This window comes from Trichechus manatus, unplaced genomic scaffold, assembly GCF_000243295.1.
Source record: "Trichechus manatus latirostris isolate Lorelei unplaced genomic scaffold, TriManLat1.0 scaffold00121, whole genome shotgun sequence".
Classification (NCBI taxonomy): domain Eukaryota; kingdom Metazoa; phylum Chordata; class Mammalia; order Sirenia; family Trichechidae; genus Trichechus; species Trichechus manatus.
In genome coordinates this window covers 6,541,329-6,554,899 of record NW_004444057.1, presented here as the reverse complement: position 1 = coordinate 6,554,899, position 13,571 = coordinate 6,541,329, and positions in this window count along the sequence as shown.

Below are 13,571 nucleotides of genomic sequence, written 5' to 3'. Positions count from 1 at the left end.
TCACTTAACCATTTGTACCAGCCAGGGACTCATTCTGTAACAATTAGCTTATACAAAATTGGTAAACAGGTGCATGTTGTCTGTACAACCTAGAAGTCCCATTGGTTTCTCTAAGTATTAACACCTAAATGCAAAATCACAAACACAGATGAACACAGGAAGCCCTGACATACTATACACGTTGCCCATTCAGCCCACGTTCTTGGCTTAGATGGGACCCGTGTTCTGTCTGGGAAGCGCTCATTGCACAGTTGTCCTTGATCATGCTGTCATGTGTCCTTTTTCCATAACTCGATATCCTCAGCCCTTTATAACTGCCCTCCTTTTCCTTCCAGCTACCTTCACCTTTTTTTTTTTTTTTCATTAACGTAAAGTTCTCTTTTGTTTTTGTGTTTATTTACTTATCAGGAACATAATATGTTTTTTAAAATTGTGCTAATATTTTAATTGAGGCTTTATTGGTTTTGTTAATGCTCTTGTTTCAAAATTGCATAGGTTTTAAATGGTCTGTCACCAATCCTATCTCTTCCTGAAAGACCTGTCATTTCTAGTACACAATTTTATAGAAAGCAAGGGTTTTTAGGAGTGCATATATTAAATTATAACAGAAATGCCTACCCTTGAAAAAAATCCCCCAGTATTATTAAGAAGGCCCATATTGGAGACTGACATGTCTTATGGTAAGTCCGAAACAGTTCATCCTCCAGCACTGAAGCAGATAATTTTAAGTAGATAACTGGTGTTTAGGGATTACGTTTCATGAAAATTCCCTACTTTTAAACACCAGGAACATACTCAGTGTCGGCAGAATTTCAAAACAGATAGGTTCTCTGGAACTGAGTGTAGGCTTTCCTCTATTTTTCACAACAGTCTTGTGTCTTGGGTCTTACTACCTGTATTTTATTAATGAAGAAACTAAGGTTCAAAGAGATGAAAAAACGTGCTTGAAATTTCTCTGCTACCAAGTGGTAGCTTCTAACTTTTCACCACTCTCATCCTTCATTTGCTTTCATTCAAAAGTTTAACAGCTCTATTGGAGTCTTCTGTAATTTAAAGCCTTTCTATATCATTATGTAATGTTCTTTACCACCACTCGTCTGTCAGTTTGTTGTAATGTGGTGGCTGAAGTGTTGCAGTGATGCTGGAATCTATACCACCAGGACAGGCAAACCAAACCAAGCCCACTGCTGTTGAGTAGATTCTGACTTATAGTTAACCCCGTAAGGTTTCCAAGGCTGTAAATCTTCACGGAAGCTGACTGCCGCATCTTTCTCCTGCAAAGCCACTGGTGGTTTCAAACCACCGACCTTTCGGGTTAGCAGTCAAGCGCTTTAACCACTGTGCCACCAAGGCTGGAGATACTGCAGGTTCAGTTCTAGACCACCTCAATAAAGCAAATATCACAATAAAGTGAGTCACACGAATTTTTTGGTTTCCCCATGCGAAAAAAGAGTTATGCTTACGCTATAAAGTTTGCAACAGCATTATGTCTTAAAAAAATAATGTACATACCATAATTAAAAATACTTTATTGCTAAAAATTGCTAACCATCATCTGAGGCTTCAGTGAATCATAGTGTTTTGCTGGTGGAGGATCTTGCCTCGATGTTGATGGCTGCTGACTGATCAGGGTGGTGGTTACTGAAGGCTGGGGTGGCTGTGCAATTTCTTAAAACAACAACAATGAAGTTTGTCGCATCGATTGACTCTTCCTTTCATGAAAGATTTCTCTGTAGCATGAGATGCTGTTTGATAGCATTTTACCTACAGTAGAACTTCTTTCAAAGTTGGAGTCAATCCTCTCAAATACTGCCACTGTTTTGTCAACTAAGTTTATGTAATAGTCTAAATCCTTTGTTGCCATTTCTACAGTGTTCACAGAATCTTCACCAGGAGTAGGTTCCATCTCAAGAAACCACTTTTTTTGCTCATCCATAGAAAGCAACTTCTCATCCGTTAAAGTTTCATCATGAGATTGCAGAAATTCAGTCACATCTTTCACTGCTAATTCTAGTTCTTTTGCTATTTCCACCCATTTACAGTTACTTACTCCACTGAAGTCTTGAACCCTTCAAAGGCGCCGACTGTGGAACAGGCCATCAATTGCTCATATGCAAGTTCATGTTGAAACTGAAGAAAATTAGAACAGTCCACGAGAGCCAAAGTATGACCTTGAGTATATCCACCTGAATTTAGAGACCATTTCAAGAATAGATTTGACTCATTAAACACTAATGACCAAAGACCAGAAGAGTTGTGGAATGACATCAAGGACATCATACATGAAGAAAGCAAGAGGTCATTAAAAAGACAGGAAAGAAACAAAACACCAAAATGGATGTCAGAAGACATTCTAAAACTTGCTTTTGAGCGTAGAGTAGCTAAAGCAAAAGGAAGAAATGATGAAGTAAAAGAGCTGAACTGAAGATTTCAAAGAGCTGCTCAAGAAGACAAAGTATTATAATGAAACGTGCAAAGACCTAGAGTTAGAAAACCAAAAGGGAAGAACATGTTCAGAGTTTCTCAAGCTGAATAACTGAAGAGAAAATTCAAGCCTCGAGTTGCAATATTGAAGGATTCTACAGGGAAAATAGTAAATGGTGCAGGAAGCATCAAAAGAAGATGGAAGGAATACACAAATTCACTGTACCAAAAAAGAATTGGTTGACATTCAACCATTTCAGGAGGTAGCATATAATCAAGAACTGAAGGTACTGAAGATAATTCAAAAATGGCTGCAGCAGTACATTGACAGGGAACAGCCAGAAATTCAAGCCAGATTCAGAAAAGGACGTGGAATGAGGGATATCATTGCTGATGTCAGATGGATGTTGGCTAAAGCAGAAAATACCAGAAAGATGCTTACCTGTGTTTTATTGACTATGCAAAGGTATTTGACTGTGTGGATCATAACAAATTATAGATAACATTGCAAAGAATGGGAATTCCATAACACTTCATTGTGCTCATGTAGAACCTGTACTTAGGACAAGAGGCAGTCGTTCAAACAGAACAAGGGGATACTGCATGGTTTAAAATCAGGAAAAGTGTGCATTGGGGTTGTATCCTTTCACCATATTTATTCAATCTGTATGAGAAAATAATCCAAGAAACTGGAGTATATGAAGAAAAATGCAGCATTGGGATTGGAATCAGATCATTAACAACCCGTGTTATGCAGATGACACAACCTTGCTTGCTGAAAGTGAAGACGACTTGAAGCACTTACTGATGAAGATCAAAGACTACACCCTTCAGTGTGGATTACACCTTAACATAAAGAAAACAGAAATCCTCACAACTGGACCAATAAACAACATTGTGATAAATGGAGAAAAGATGGATGTTTAAAAGGATTTCATTTTATTTGGATCCACAATCAATGCCTACAGAAGCAGCAGTCAAGAAATTAAATGATGCATCGCATTGGCCAAATCTGCTGCAAAAGGCCTCTTTAAAGTGTTAAAAAGCAAAGATATCACTTTGAGGACTAAAGTGCACCTGACCCAAGCCATGGTATTTTCAATAGCCTCATATGAATGCGAAAGCTGCACATTGAATAAGGAAGACTAAAGAAGAAATGATGCCTTTGAATTATGGTGTTGGTGAAGAATATTGAATATACCATGAACTGGCAGAAGAATGAACAAATCTGGTGTGGAAGAAGTACTGCCAGAATGCTCCTGAAGAAATGAGGATGGCAAAACTTCGTCTCATATACTTTGGACAGGTTATCATGAGGGACCACTAACTGGAGATGAACATCATGTTTGGTAGAGGGCCAGCGAAAAAGAGGAAGACCCTCAACGAGATGGACTGACACAGTGGCTGCAACAATGGGCTCAAACATAGCAATGATTGTGAGGATGGCACAGGACCGAACAGTGTTTTGTTCTGATGTACACAGGGTTGCTATCTTATCTAGTGCTGCTATAATAGAAATACCACAAGTGGATGGCTTTAACAAACAGAAATTTATTCTCTCACCATCTAGGAGGCCAGAAGTACAGGGGAAGGCTTTCTCTCTGTGTCGGCTCTGGGGGAAGGTCCTTGTCATCAATCGTCCCCTGGTCTAGCAGTTTCTCAGCACAGGAACCCCAGATCCAAAGGATGTGCTCTGATCACAGCTCTGCTTTCTTGGTGATAGGAGATTCCCCCAACTCTCTGCTCACTTCTTTTATATCTCTAAACAGATTGACTTAAAATACCACCTAATATTGTAGATTGAGTCCTGCCTCATTAACATAACTGTCTCTAATCCTGCCTCATTAACATTATAGAGGTAGGATTTACAACACATAGGAAAATCACATCAGATGACAAAATGGTGGAAAATCACATAATACTGGGAATCATGGCCTAGCCAAGTTGACAGACATTTTTGGGGGACACAATTCAAACCATGACATTCAATCCATAACATTTGCTGTGAGTTGGAACCGACTCAACAGCACCTAACAACAACGTTCTTCAAAGTCAGACTTATGTTTGGTATTTTAAATGTGCTTTTATTTAAAAGAAATAAAGCAAACTATTCCATTAAACAATGAAGCTGCATGATACAGAAAGAATATGGCCTATGGGGTCAGACTTGAGTTCCTTTATTAAAAAAATATTTATTAAGTGCCTAATTGTGCCGGGCAATGGGGTATAGTGCTATTCATGACAGCCACAGTGCTGGCACTCAATTCTAGTTGTTTAACCTTTTTTTAAATGGGCGAAACAAATATTATCACCTATTTTGCAGGAATGCACTAAGAATTTGGAACTATGCATGGAGTAAAGCTATTAGTAGCTATTATTTACAGTTATAATACTAATTCCGCCGAAGCCTAAGAATAAGGAAGGTACTAAGAGGCAAGTGGAATTTACAATAATGGGCAGTCACCATGTTGTGGGCATGAAAGTTGAACCTGTACTGTGAAGAGTGGCTACTTAAGAGCAAAAGCCACCATCAGATAACAATCATTCAAGTACCTGTGACTCTCCTTTGCTCCAATCAACAGGCAAAAGGTGGGACTTGGCTATATATAAAAACTTATTTATGGTTCTACTTGTTCTGATACATTATATTGTAAGTCAAGTTACTTGGAATTTAAAAGGTTTCTACAAAGAACTTTGTATTTGAAAACTTCTATCAAATCATAAATCCTTTAGTTTTCCCTATGTGCTTAAAGACCAACAGCTATTTAAACAAAGTGCATTTCACTTCTAGCAACAGCAAGTTAGGCTGTTTAGATCCAACCCTCCCACTGAGAACAAATAGGAAACTGGATAAAATATGATATGAAAAATATCTGCTTGAACTTATCAGAAAGCTACCAAGTAAGCTAGAATTTGTGGTACCAAAATCCATTAGAGAAAGGAAAACAACAGGGAAAAACCGAATACCACTTTGTTGTTGTTGGGTGCCGCTGAATACCATTTCACCCTCTAGGATATTGTGAAATACGAAAGCAGAGGCTGAGATGATAAGGAACTGAGTAGAGCTTTTGACAAATTCACAGGACTATGGAGAGAGAAACCAGATGACAGAGCCTGCCAACGGATTCAGGTACATACCAAGTGTAAAAATAGAACAAAAATAGACTGGAGAGGTCCTCAAAAGGTCTGAAAACACCTTAAATTATTTCAATGTCTGATTGCATTAAGTCAGTATCCTCCTAACCTACTGCCTACTAGAAGCAAAGACACATCCTCTTTGAAGGAAGATAAAATTAGTTTTACCTCATCACTTTTTCATATGCAATATCTGACCCTCAATCAAAAATAATCAGACATTACAAGAGAACAAGTTTACACTAGAAACCAAGAGAAAGAGCAGTAATTGAAACTGTCCCACAGGAGATCCAGAAGATGCAGTTATCAGGCACAAGCTTTAAAATAACTAGGATTAATATTTTCAAGAGATTAAAAGGAATTAAAAGACAAGATGGAGAATTTCAGCAAAGAATGGAAATTTTAAAAAGAATCAAATGGAAATTCTAGAACTGAAAAATACCAATATCAAGAACTCAATAGATGAATTTAACAGAAGAGCAGACACATGTGAAGAGTAATTAGTGGAGTGGAGGATATATTGAAGAAAATATCTAGACTGAAGTTCAGAGTCAAAGGATGGAAATAGAGAAAACAGACATATGGACATAGTGAAAAAGTTTCATGTATGTGTAATTATGGTCCCCCAAAAAAGGGGATATAGAATTTGGCAGAAGCACATTTTAGGCACATCATAGTAATACTGTTGAAATCCAAAGGCAATGAGAAAATCATAAAACAGCTAGAGAAAAACGGTGGATCACCTTCAAAGAAGCAACAATAAGATAGTCAATTGACTTACTGAAGAACAACAGAAGCCAGAGTATATCAGTATGTTATCTTAAAAGTGCTGGAAAAAAATGTCAAACTAGAATGCTATATCCAGTGACAGTATCCTTCAAAAATGAGTGTGAAACAAAGACATTTCAAACAAAACAAGAACAGGGATGATCATCTGCAAGAAATCTACAGTCAAGCAAAGTATAAAGGGGTGTTTTCCAGGGTGAAGAAGAAAATAATCACAGAAGGAAGCTCTGAAATGCAGAAAGGAATAAAGAGCAATGGAAAGGGTAAATATGTAGCTAAATGTAAATGAATTTTGACTCGATAAGCAAAACCAATAATGTGTAGAGAGGTTTTAAATGGGTAGAATTAAATAAACAAAGGTAAGAAAGCACACATGGTACAAGGAGGTCAACTCAGCTAAAGTGCTCTATGGTCAATAAATCTAAGGACAGTCTTTTCAGTAAATGGTGCCAGGGCAACTAGATAACCATTTTTGGGGAAAAATATTTCAACTTAACCCTTATTTCACACATCTTATATGCATACAAAATGATTCCAGGAGAACTGCAGATCTAAAATGTGAAAGTTAAAGTAAGAAAAAATTTTAGAAGTCAACATAGAATATCTTCAAGAACTTGGCATAAGTTTTAAACAGGACACAAAAGCAGTAACCATAAAGAAAGAGAACAATGCCATCTATGTTACAATTAAAAACTTTTGTTCATGAAAAGATACCATTAGGGGAGTGAAATGACAAGTGGAAGACATCTGCAACACACAGCCAACAAACGGCTTTTATCTAGAGTATACAAGAAACTTCTAAAATTCAGTAAAAAATAGAGAAATTTCAGTGAAAAACTGGGCAGGAGATTTGATGTGTTTACAGAGGAAGATATCTAATGGCCAATATATGAAACGGCGTAAAACTTTATTATCTTTAATATCAGTGAAATACAAATTAAAACCACAGTAAGACTAAAAATTAAAAACATAATACTAAATGTTAGCAAGGATTTGGAACAAGTAGAAATATCATATGCTGATGGTGGGAGGGTAAATTGGTACAATCTTGGAAAACTTCTTGGCAACACTACTAAATTTGAACTTATGGATACTTTATGACCCAGCAATTCCACTCTTGTGTATATTTCCAACAGAAGTGCTACATGTGTACCAAAAGAAATGTCTAAGATGTTCACAGCTGTGTTATTCATTATAGCCAAAAAACTGAAAACAACCCAACTGACATCAGTAAAGATAAATTGATATATGCAGACAAGAGAACATAATACAGGAAGGCAAATAAACAAATACTGTTCACATACAGCAACACAAACGACTTACACAAATATGTTGAATAAAAGAAGTCAGGGACCAAAGAATACATATAGTATCCAATTTATATAAAATTCAATTAATAGGCAAAATTACTGTGTTAGAATTCAGGATAGCGCTTACCTTTGGGGAGAAGAGCAGCCCTGGCGGCGCAGTGGTTAATCACTTGGGCGCAGTGGTTGATCACTTGGCTACCTGAAAGGCCAGCAGTTCAAACCCACCAGCCGCTCTCTGGGAGAAAGATATGGCAGTCTGCTTCATAAAGATGTACAGCCTTGGAAACCCTACAGGGTAGTTCTACTCTGTCCTGTAGGATCGCTATGAGTCAGAATCGAGTAGACGGCAGTGGGTTTGATTTTTTTGATTTTTAGGGAGAAAGTAGGGGGTTGTGATTCAGAGCAGGCGTAAGAGGTGATCCGGGGGTTGGTCTTTTTTGACCAGGGTCGCAGTTATGTACATATTTTGTGATAACTCATCAATTCATTTGTGATTTGTGTACTCTCCCGTATGCTTATTTCAATAATGAATTATTTTTAAAATATTTAAAAGGTATGTGGTCAGCATGTTGCTTGAAGATTGGCTTAACAGTAACAGAAATTTGTCTTCAAATACTCTTCTACTGCCACATTTCTGGCTTTTATCTTAAAAATGATATTCAAAAGTAAACCTGGCTTCTGTGTCTCAAATTGGAAACACAATATCCAAATGTTATGTCTTCATATCAGCAGCAATGCTCCAAACAGGCCTTTCAAACTAAAATGAAAAATACAGAATAAAAATAACTTTCCTTCAACATAAAACCTGTTGCCTATTGCCATCAAGTCAATTCTGACTCATAGTGGCCCTACAGGACAGAGTAGAATTGCCCCATTGGGTTTCCAAGAAGCAGTGGATGGATTCGAACTGCTGATATTTTGGTTAGCAGCCATGTGACTAGGGCAAAGTCCTCATACCATTACAGCCATGCACTGCATAACATCTGTTTGGACAACGTTTGACTGCATATACGTCCATGGTCCCATAAGGTTACAATAGAGTTCAGGAATCCCCATCAGAGAACAGGACATAGTGGACATAATGGATGTAGCAAATTTAACAGCTTCCTGCACACAACATGTGTATCTCATGTCTCTTGTATATGTAATATGGTGTTCGCACAATGTCTAAATCATATAACGTCCTCTCTCACAGAACATTTATCATGGACGTTAAGTGATGCAAGACTGTGCGTGAATTCTGATTCATTCAACAAATATTTATAGGATTAATTATGCACCCCTAACTTCCTGAAGCGAATATTCAGCATGTTGTGAAAGACAATGGTTTAGCAAGTAATACACCTCTATGTTTGAATTCTATCTCCGTGACTCATTTGTGATGATGATCTTGGTCAAGTAGCTTCATCTTTTTCAGTTACCTCATCTATAAAAACAGGAGTAATAAAATATGGTCATCCTGACTAAATACCACAATGTAGATTTAAGTGCCTACTTCAGTGTCTTAACGATAGGTATGTACCACATAAACGTTAGTTCCTCTTATTGCTCTAAGTACTTAAAATGAGTTCCCTTTAAGGATAATTTAAAAGATTTCCTTCATCTGTAAATTCTTAAAACTCCTTGATACTCTACCTTGTCAATTTTGTTTCTACTGCCAAGACTTTCTTCTCCAGCTGATTTTGAAACTATCTATAAATTTCCCAGGGCCTTTGCTGGACCCTAAACTGGTGTTTTTCCAGTTTATTAGATACGATATTGTCTTTTGTCCAACAAAAACAAAATGAAAAATCAATATTCTATTATCTTTTGGCAAATACCCCTGCCCCCCTAAATCAAAACAAAAATTTCTTATCTTGGGGTCATAGGCTCCGAATAGCAAATATAGTAAAGAATAATTAAAAAGACACTTCTGGAAGTCAAGGGTAAATTCCAAGCCCAGTACTCAAGAGATCTCCTTATGAACACAGGCCTTACTTGTTGCCTACTGCCCCTATCTCCAATGTATCCTCTCCCCTAAATATTACTACTTCTTTGAAATTGAAGTTAGCAACTCTGGTATATTTGAATGTTAACAGTTCTACTTGAAAGATGATGTTCTGAAGTTGCTGTTCTATAAGAATTCTTGGCAGCCAATAACCAGTTCACAGATAAAAAGGAATATGCATCCATCTCATACAATATTAATAAAAATCAGCATTTAAAAAAATCACCATACACCTCTGGGAAATCAAAGTATTATTTATTTATGACATATTTACATACTTACAAAATTGGTTTTATCCAATACTTCATCCTGCATAGTATCTTAAAATGAACACCATATACTGGGAATAAAAAACTCCAAGTCTCTTAATATTAAATTTATGGATAACCCAACATCTTTTAGAACATAAAATCTTGCCAATTTGGCATCACAGAACACAAATTCCCATTTAGAATTTTCTCTAACCAAAGAACAAATAAAATTCAACAACATATTTAGTCGAACCCTGAGTATATTGTTAATTTGCATAATTTTTGAATAAATGTACATAATACTTTCATTTGTACTCATATACAGTCATGTACCACATAATGTCTGTTCAGGCAACGTCCAACAGCATATACGTCCATGGTCCCATAAGGTTATAATAGAGTTCAGAAATCCCAACTGGAGAACGGGATGTAGAAGCAATGGGACATAGCAGATACAACCAGACATAGAGAACACAACAACTTCTCACATGCAACATGTGTATCTCATGTCTCTTCTATACAGGCAGTCCCTGAGTTACGAACGAGATCCATTCCTAAGTCTGTCTTTATCTCGAATTTGTAGGTAAACTGGAATACGTACATATGGTTCTTATTTAGTGTCAAATGTTTTTCTCAGTATATAGTATATATATTACCTTTCTATGCATATAAAGGAGTCCTGGTGCCACAGTGGTTAACAGCTCGGCTGCTAACCAAAAGGTCAGCAGTTCAAATCCACCAGCCGCTCCCTGGAAACCCTATGGGGCAGTTCTACTCCATCCTATAGGGTTGCTGTAAGTCGGAATCGCCTCGATGGCAATAGGTTTGTTTTTTTATGTATATAAACACTTAAGAAACACTTTCAAACCGTGCAATGTTTTCATGAGTGTCACAAAGTAGTGCACGCGTTCATTATTACAAACCATTGTATTTAACTGAAATTTTTTAATATAATAGGCTTTACAGCAGTCTGTAATTAAGTATGAGTCATCTGTAAGTCGGACGTTTGTAACCTGGGGACTGCCTCTAATGTGGTGTTAGTACACATGCAAATCACATAATGTCCTATTTCACAGCACATATCGTGGATGTTACATAACACATGACTGTACTTATCTTTTTGTCAATATTCATCCATCTCAATTTTCTACCATTAATCCTCTGGAAATAAAAGAACGAAGAGTGAGGAAGTATAATGACAAGAGACTCAGAAGTCTCTTGTCAGACACAGACTTTTCCAACCCCAGAAGTCTGTGGCACAGCTCTCTAGGCCCAAGGTTACCTCAATCACTTAAACATAGGACGGTCTTAAATTGAATAATCTGATTACCTTCTGTCAACTGAGGTTGCTGTTAATTTACTCTTTCTGCAGTCTTCCTGGTCCCATTCAAACTATTTAATTAAAACAAGAAAGTGTATAAGCTCATAAAATTCAGTAAATAGTTCCTGGAGCTCCTCAGGAGAAACTATATCACAAAAAGACTAAAATAACCTTGGTAAAGAATTATGTTAAAGATGGTTTTTCTCAAGAAGCTTGAGGGAGAAAAAGGAAATGGAGCCCTGCTCTCAAAAAAAAAAAAAGTAAATAAATGCTAGTGTGGGAGTTATAAGCTAGTGGGCAGGAAGAGAAAAGAATAGGGGTTGGGGGAGAGGAAGGGGGTTAGATAATTGGTAAAGGGAACTGTGGCCTTAGATTCAATGATCACCGTATTTTATGCCTAAATACCACCACTAGAAGACTACCTGGATAAAGCTGCCATGGTGTGTTAGAGATAATGAGTTACTTTTCTTGTCTCTTCTAAGTTTAGTCTCATGTACAACAAAGAAAACCAAGATGAAAAATAAACAAGAGATTGGGAAAGCTGAGCATGTGGAGTCAGTCATGGTCTGATGCCTTCCAAAGATAAGTGGCCAAAAAAGGGATCAGAGAGGCAGAACCAGTTCACATATTTATCTCTTCCATCTGCCCTTCTTAATCCTCCTCACCACTCACAGTTTCAAAGAGCAGAAGCTTACAGAGTTATCAAGTGCAGGAAAATTATCTGGCTTCAACCAAGCCATGGAATAACCCTGCAATTGCTCTTAGGGAATTGTAGGAAAGTCATCATCTATCTGGATATCAATGTTTGTGATTCGATTAAAAAAACACTCAAAAACAACAAATAATAAGATACATGAGACTTGGTAAAATAAAAACAATATACTAACTCGGATATTTCTAGGATCTGTAAAAATTCCCTACAATGAGGGAGTGGGGATAGCAGAAATATTTTAAGTACTGGCATAATCTCCTTCAGTCCCCAATGGAGGACTTTGTTATGCTTGTCATCAAGCCAATGTCATGATAAAATACTGTTAGAAAAGGGTAGCTTTTGATTTACTTTCATGAGTGATTTCAATGTTTTGCTTTCACATTAAAACAATCTTAATTTTTTAAAAAAAAAAGGATAGAAGCAAACGGTAGAGAAAAGCTTCTCTTTCTTACTCATGAAAGATGATGAAAACATAGACAAAATATTCTATGAATACAAACAGATGAAAAAAAGTGTTCTGTCCCTATTATTCCTGGGCAAAAATGTACCACTGCAACTGGCTACATCTTTCTCTCATTACTTATAATGACAAAGAGGCCTGACTTTGTCTCAACAGTCATTACGCAGTGTTTGGAAATTAACATACACCATGATTGCAAAATTAATATTCTTCTCATCTTCAGGTAAAAAATATCAGAAATCAAATAATTACTTGCAATATTCTCAATACAAAGTAAACCTTACATGTAAAGACAGTGCAGGATAAGAGTTTCAACACTTTTTTGTAAAACTACAAGGGACTGTGCTAATCCTTTTACATCTCAAGAACTGTAAAGAGTAAATAAAAATTAAATTACATTTACACAAGAAAATCCTCAAAAAGTTTATTTGAACTTGCAGATATAGAATTCAATAGTATAAGAAAAAAAATTATTTAATTTTGATTTATATAAATCCATAACTGGTAAAATATATTATTGGATGGGGGAGCTTTCACTAAATACAAACATAAGGGACTAAATAAACTAGATTGAATATAGTTTCTTTGAAAACTTCCAGAAAAAGTAAAGGCAGAATGGCACAAAGTTAGAAAAGTAGTGTTTAAGGCAAACTAATAAGAAGTAATCTTAACTAAAACAAGAGGCATACAAGCCCATAAACAACAAAATAATTCCCTCTCAAAATTTCTCTACTATAGTTTGGAGAATGTAAGTGGGACAAAAACAATGGCTGGTATCAGAGTTTATACTTCAAATGCTGAATAGTATTATACAAAATAACATGAATACTTCTGATTTAAAATATACTTGAGTCACTTGTCACTTAGTTATCACGAAGCAATGAACAAACAAAATGCAGTATGCTGATGATCTTAGCAGGAATCTGTCCAACACCAAAAATGACAATAAAGTGGAATTTTTCAGCCTATCTGTATAGATGATAACAAAAAGAAAATGATGAATTCAGTTATTTTGGCCCATACTGTTAAAAATGTGCATAGAAATGTGCACCATCTCCCTACAAGAAGGTGTGTTAAGGTAAATTCTTGAGCACACTGCTCAGCATCAGACCTGAGGATCACGGGCACACACAAACGCTTCACAGGCTGATGGGGAAGAGACTGATCAGGAATTAAAAGAAACAA